Source organism: Cyclopterus lumpus, chromosome 6, assembly GCF_009769545.1.
Source record: "Cyclopterus lumpus isolate fCycLum1 chromosome 6, fCycLum1.pri, whole genome shotgun sequence".
Classification (NCBI taxonomy): domain Eukaryota; kingdom Metazoa; phylum Chordata; class Actinopteri; order Perciformes; family Cyclopteridae; genus Cyclopterus; species Cyclopterus lumpus.
Window position 1 is genome coordinate 26007459 of NC_046971.1, and position 6035 is coordinate 26013493.

Here is a 6035-nt window from a genome sequence, read left to right on the forward strand (position 1 = left end):
GTCACAAAACTATACTTGTATGTTTCCAAGTACAGGTTATATTGCAATCTTTACTTGACGTTCAATAAAACCCACAATATCAACCATCATTGCTGGATGTCACATCTCTGTTCGCCATTCGCCCCTCAGCTTTTAATCACATCAAGCATGTTGGCAGGTGTATCTAATTCACATAGACTGGGAACGTGAACAAGCAATAATCAAACGGGAAGCGTAAATATAAGGAAAGGGTTAAAGGACATGATGAATAGTAACTCAAAGGGCCTTTAGAACAGCATGACATCTATTAATTAATTTCAAGCTTCAGGTTCCACAAGAGACATTCAATTCAGTTTATTTTCTATAGCCCAAAATCACAAAATCCTAATTATCCTCAGAGGGCTTTACAATCTGTACACATACGACGTCCCTGACCTTTGACCTCACATCGGATCAGGAACAACTCCCAAAAAAGGGAAGAACCCTTCAGGAGAGCAACAGAGGAGGATCCCTCTCCCCGGAAGGACAGAAGAATATATGTCATGTGACCAGATGAACAGAGTTACTTATATTACTGGTTATGGGACCAGTAATCCCAGCATCTCTGGTGCAAGGTTTGATGAATTTGATTTCTCTGCATCTCACGAGAGCATCCTCTCTTCTCCTGAGGACTGTAGCCCAGCTATTCCCATACATGTTGAGGAGGTTCGACAGCAGTCAAAGCTCCTGAAGGCAGCATGTCGTGATGTGCTTCATTCTATCTTTTCCTTGTCTAGTCTGACTAACCTGAGCGGTCACCTGAGTGGACAGGTCTCAGTCGTCCAAGATCCCTTGCAGGTTGCATACAGGAAGGATGTAGGTGTAGATGATGCACTAATGGTTATGCTCCACCGTATTTATAGTCATCTTGAAACCACTGCCAGCTCTGTTGGATCATGTTTTTGTTAACTGTTCCGGTGGTTTTAATACAACCACACCTTTTAGCTAAAAAGCTTATGACTTTTAAACTGCACAATACAAATATTACGTGGGTCTTGGATTACCTTTCGTCTCGACCACAGTTTTTCAGGCTTGATAAAAACTCTTTCTGACACGATCTTAACTCAAACTGGAGAACCACAGGGAGCAGTTCCCCCTTTTTATTCTCACTACATACAGCTGACTAGGCAGAGCCGTGTGTCCTGTAACATCCAACGGTTCTCAGATGACACTTCCCCGGTTGGTCCACTGACCCGAGGCAACGACCTGGCCTGTCAACGGGAGGTTCAATCTTATGTCAGCGGTGTGATTAAAAACATTTTAAAACTCAATGTTGGAAAGACCAAAGAGTTGGTCATTGATTAGCGTCTCTTCCTACTTGTTTTGCGCCTTTTTTTGGTGATTTTGTGTCTCTATGCTGAATGTAAATGTGTCATAATCAAAGAAATCTCATCAGGTTATCATAATAAACATTAATGTTTCATGATGAACATTTTTTTACATTTTTTTTTATTAGCCTTTATTTAACCAGGTCGGTCCCGTTGAGATACAATGACCTCTTGTTCAAGGGAAGCCAAGACAGCAGCATAGAAAAATTGCAACAGTCACAAGACAGAAATCACTTAACAGATAAAATACATTAAAAAAGATAAAAGGCAACAGGACTAAAGCTCCGGATTCACACCGAAACAAGAACAAGTGCGGTATGAAGCCGCTCCAATTTCTCTCACACGAGTCTTTAAAGTTTCAAGGTTGATGAGCTCCTTTAACTTTGGAGGTGTTTGCAGTGCATTCCAAGCAGCAGGTGCAGCGAACTTAAAACAGTGCTTATCAAATTAACTAACTTGTTCAAGGAAAAGATTTGAACTATTAGAGGCAAGATTGATGATCTCTTGCCCTCAACTACTGCCGATCTGTCATCAAGAGGAGTGGCCTTGGAAACGGCTGTATGCCCTGGTGTATATTTGGATAGCTTTTCTCCCATTAACCTAGACCAATTGTCCTCAATGGTTTCTACTTCTAAACCGTCTACCTGTCTCTTAGACCCCATCCCAACGAGGCTGCTTAAAGACGTGTTGCCTTTAATTGGCACCTCTCTGCTGGATATTGTTAATGTGTCTTTGCTAACAGGCCATGTACCACATTCCTTCAAAGTAGCTGTAATTAAACCTCTCCTGAAAAAGCCCATTCTTAATCCAGAGGTGTTGGCTAACTACAGACCGATCTCTAACCTTCCCTTCCTCTCTAAGATCCTTGAGAAAGTAGTCGCAAATCAGTTGTGTGACTTTCTACATCAGAATAGTTTATTTGAGGAGTTTCAGTCAGGATTTAGAAAACACCACAGCACAGAGACAGCACTGGTGAAAATTACTAATGACCTCTCTTTCTGCTGAGGAGACTGAGGTCCTTTGGGGTGCAGGGAGCACTCCTGAAGACCTTCTTCGACTCGGTGGTGGCATCAGCCATCTTTTATGGAGTGGTCTTCTGGTGCAGCGGCATCACAGCAGCTGACAGGAGGAGACTGGACAAACTGGTGGGGAAGGCCAGCAGCGTGCTGGGGTGTCCTCTGGATACTGTGGAGGTGGTGGGAGACAGGAGGATGATGGCCAAGCTATCGTCTCTGATGGACAACACCTCCCACCCCATGCAGGGTACTCTGGCAGCGCTGCACAGCTCCTTCAGCCACCGGCTGATTCATCCCCGGTGTCTGGGGGAGAGGTACCGCAGGTCCTTTCTCCCCGCTGCTGTCAGGCTGCACAACAAGCTGAGCTCCCAGTAGGCCACAAACACTTGAACACTTTGGACTTCGCACTGAACAGCACTTTAGCCCAGTTGCCCAGTTGTGCAATACTAATACGTTTAAGTACTTTTTAAATTTTTTTTAATTTATTTTATACACTTTATCCACTTTATTCTATTTCTACTCCGTCTGTATATATAATATTCTTCTTGTTTTTTACTCTTTTATCTTAATTCTGTTATTATACTACTTGTTTTACTTATTACTGTGAGCAATGCTGCTGTAATCCTGTAATTTCCCCACTGAGGGACTAATAAAGGATTATCTTATCTTATCTTATCTTATCTTAATTGCATCAGATAAAGGACTCATCTCTGTACTGGTATTATTAGACCTTAGTGCTGATAAAGGACTCATCTCTGTACTGGTCTTGTTAGACCTTAGTGCTGATAAAGGACTCATCTCTGTACTGGTATTATTAGACCTTAGTGCTGATAAAGGACTCATCTCTGTACTGGTCTTGTTAGACCTTAGTGCTGATAAAGGACTCATCTCTGTACTGGTATTATTAGACCTTAGTGCTGATAAAGGACTCATCTCTGTACTGGTCTTGTTAGACCTTAGTGCTGATAAAGGACTCATCTCCGTACTGGTCTTGTTAGACCTTAGTGCTGATAAAGGACTCATCTCTGTACTGGTATTGTTAGACCTTAGTGCTGATAAAGGACTCATCTCCGTACTGGTATTATTAGACCTTAGTGCTGATAAAGGACTCATCTCTGTACTGGTCTTGTTAGACCTTAGTGCTGATAAAGGACTCATCTCTGTACTGGTATTGTTAGACCTTAGTGCTGATAAAGGACTCATCTCTGTACTGGTCTTGTTAGACCTTAGTGCTGATAAAGGACTCATCTCTGTCCTGGTCTTGTTAGACCTTAGTGCTGATAAAGGACTCATCTCCGTACTGGTATTATTAGACCTTAGTGCTGATAAAGGACTCATCTCTGTCCTGGTCTTGTTAGACCTTAGTGCTGATAAAGGACTCATCTCCGTACTGGTATTATTAGACCTTAGTGCTGACTTCGACACCATTGATCATGACATCCGATTACAGAGACTGGATCAGTCGATTGGCATTTCAGGTACCGCACTAAGTTGGTTTAAATCCTATTTATCAGATCGATCTCAATTTGTATTTGTAAACGATGAAGCCTCAATGACCACCAACGTTAATCACGGAGTTCCACAAGGTTCTGTGCTTGGACCAATTTTATTTACCTTATATATGCTTCCTTTGGGCAATATTATCAGGAAACACTGCATAAACTTTCATTGCTATGCAGACGATACTCAATTATATCTATCGATCAAACCAGAGGAGACCAACCAGCTCGCTAAAATTCAAGAATGTCTTAAAGACATAAAAACATGGATGACCTGCAACTTCCTGATGTTAAACGCAGACAAAACTGAAGTTATTTTACTGGCCCTGAACACCTCAGAGATCAATTATCTGGTGATGTGGTTTCTGTAGATGGCATTGCCCTGGCATCCAACACCACTGTAAAGAATCTCTGCGTTATCTTTGACCGAGACTTGTCCTTTAACTCCCACGTTAAGCAAATCTCAAGGACTGCATTTTATCATCTACGTAACATTTCAAAAATCAGACACATCTTGTCTCAAAAAGATGCAGAAAAGCTGGTTCACGCGTTTGTTACTTCCAGACTAGATTACTGCAACTCCTTATTATCAGGCTGCTCTAATAAGTCTCTTAAATCCCTCCAGTTGATCCAGAATGCTGCAGCTCGTGTACTCACAAAAACTAAGAAAAGAGATCACATTACTCCTGTATTAGCTGCGCTGCACTGGCTCCCTGTAAAATCAAGAATTTAAAATTCTTCTCCTCACCTACAAAGCCTTGATTGGTGATGCACCATCATATCTTAAGGAGCTTGTAGTACCATATTGCCCCACTAGAGAGCTGCGCTCACTAAATGCGGGGCTACTTGTGGTTCCTAGAGTCCTAAAAAGTAGGATGGGAGCCAGAGCCTTCAGTTATCAAGCTCCTCTTTTATGGAACCAGCTTCCACTTTCAGTCCGGGAGGCAGACACAGTCACCTCATTCAAGAATAGACTTAAGACTTTCCTCTTTAATAGTGCTTATAGTTAGGGCTGAATCAGGTTTGCCCTGGTCCAGCCCCTTGATATGCTGCTATAAGCTTATAGGCTGCTGGGGGATGTTTTAGGATACACTGAGCACCTCTCTCCTCTTCTCTCTCTCCTTATGGATGAATTCACATCTCTCCATTGCACCTTATTAACTCTGCTTCCTCCCCGGAGTCGTTGTGACTTCACGTCTCATAGGGTCCATTGGACCTGGAGGTGTCTGATGTTTGGTGAACCGGCCTCCCGCATTGGCCCTGCTGATGCCCCGCCCCCTCCTCTCTACCTCCTTCTGTTTCATGGATTGGAGTTCCATTCATACATTGTCATATTCATGTAATGTGTTTATGTAACTTTGTAATGCTGTTCATTCTGTACACATGACATCTATAAACACGTCATTATTAATGTAAATGCATCATTGTGAACATAAACATGTCATTATTAAAGTATAAACACATCGTAATGAATGTAAACATGCATGTTTACATTCATTGCGATGTGTTTATACTATATGAACAAAGTTGCTGGTCAATTGAAAACACTGTGAAACATCACGTGTGTTTATGTCCTCAAACCAACCAGAAGAAGAGTCTTCTACTAGAATTTCAGTACACACACGCACACACACACGCACACACACACACCTACACACACACACACACACACACACACACACACACACACACACACACGCACACACACACACACAAATACATTGTTGCAGTGTTGTTCGTATTAAAGCAAGGGAGGAGCCCGGAGGGTGCAACTGCTTTCACTTGTGTTTCTCAGTTGAATGAACTCCTGTGAATTTGATCTCGGCTGACTGTAAAATGTTGGCATCGCGGTAAACGATCGGATCTCCACTTTGACACCTCGAATCATTACAAACACCTTCTCAGAGACGAGACAGGCAACTCTGTATTCACCCCCCACCCCTCCTCCTTTCTGCTCTATCATGCAAATTACTGAGGCGAGTTACACATGCAAATCTCTTATATTATCTTCCCGTAGCTTCCTGGTGGATGTGACTCCATAAAGAATGCGTTTGCTCCTTTTTATATTTGTGTATGGAAATGATTTTATCATTTTATTCCAAGAAATGTGAATATATTTGGAGCTCGCAATCACCTCATTATTTGCTCTTCATTGCTCTTATTCCTCCCCGGCT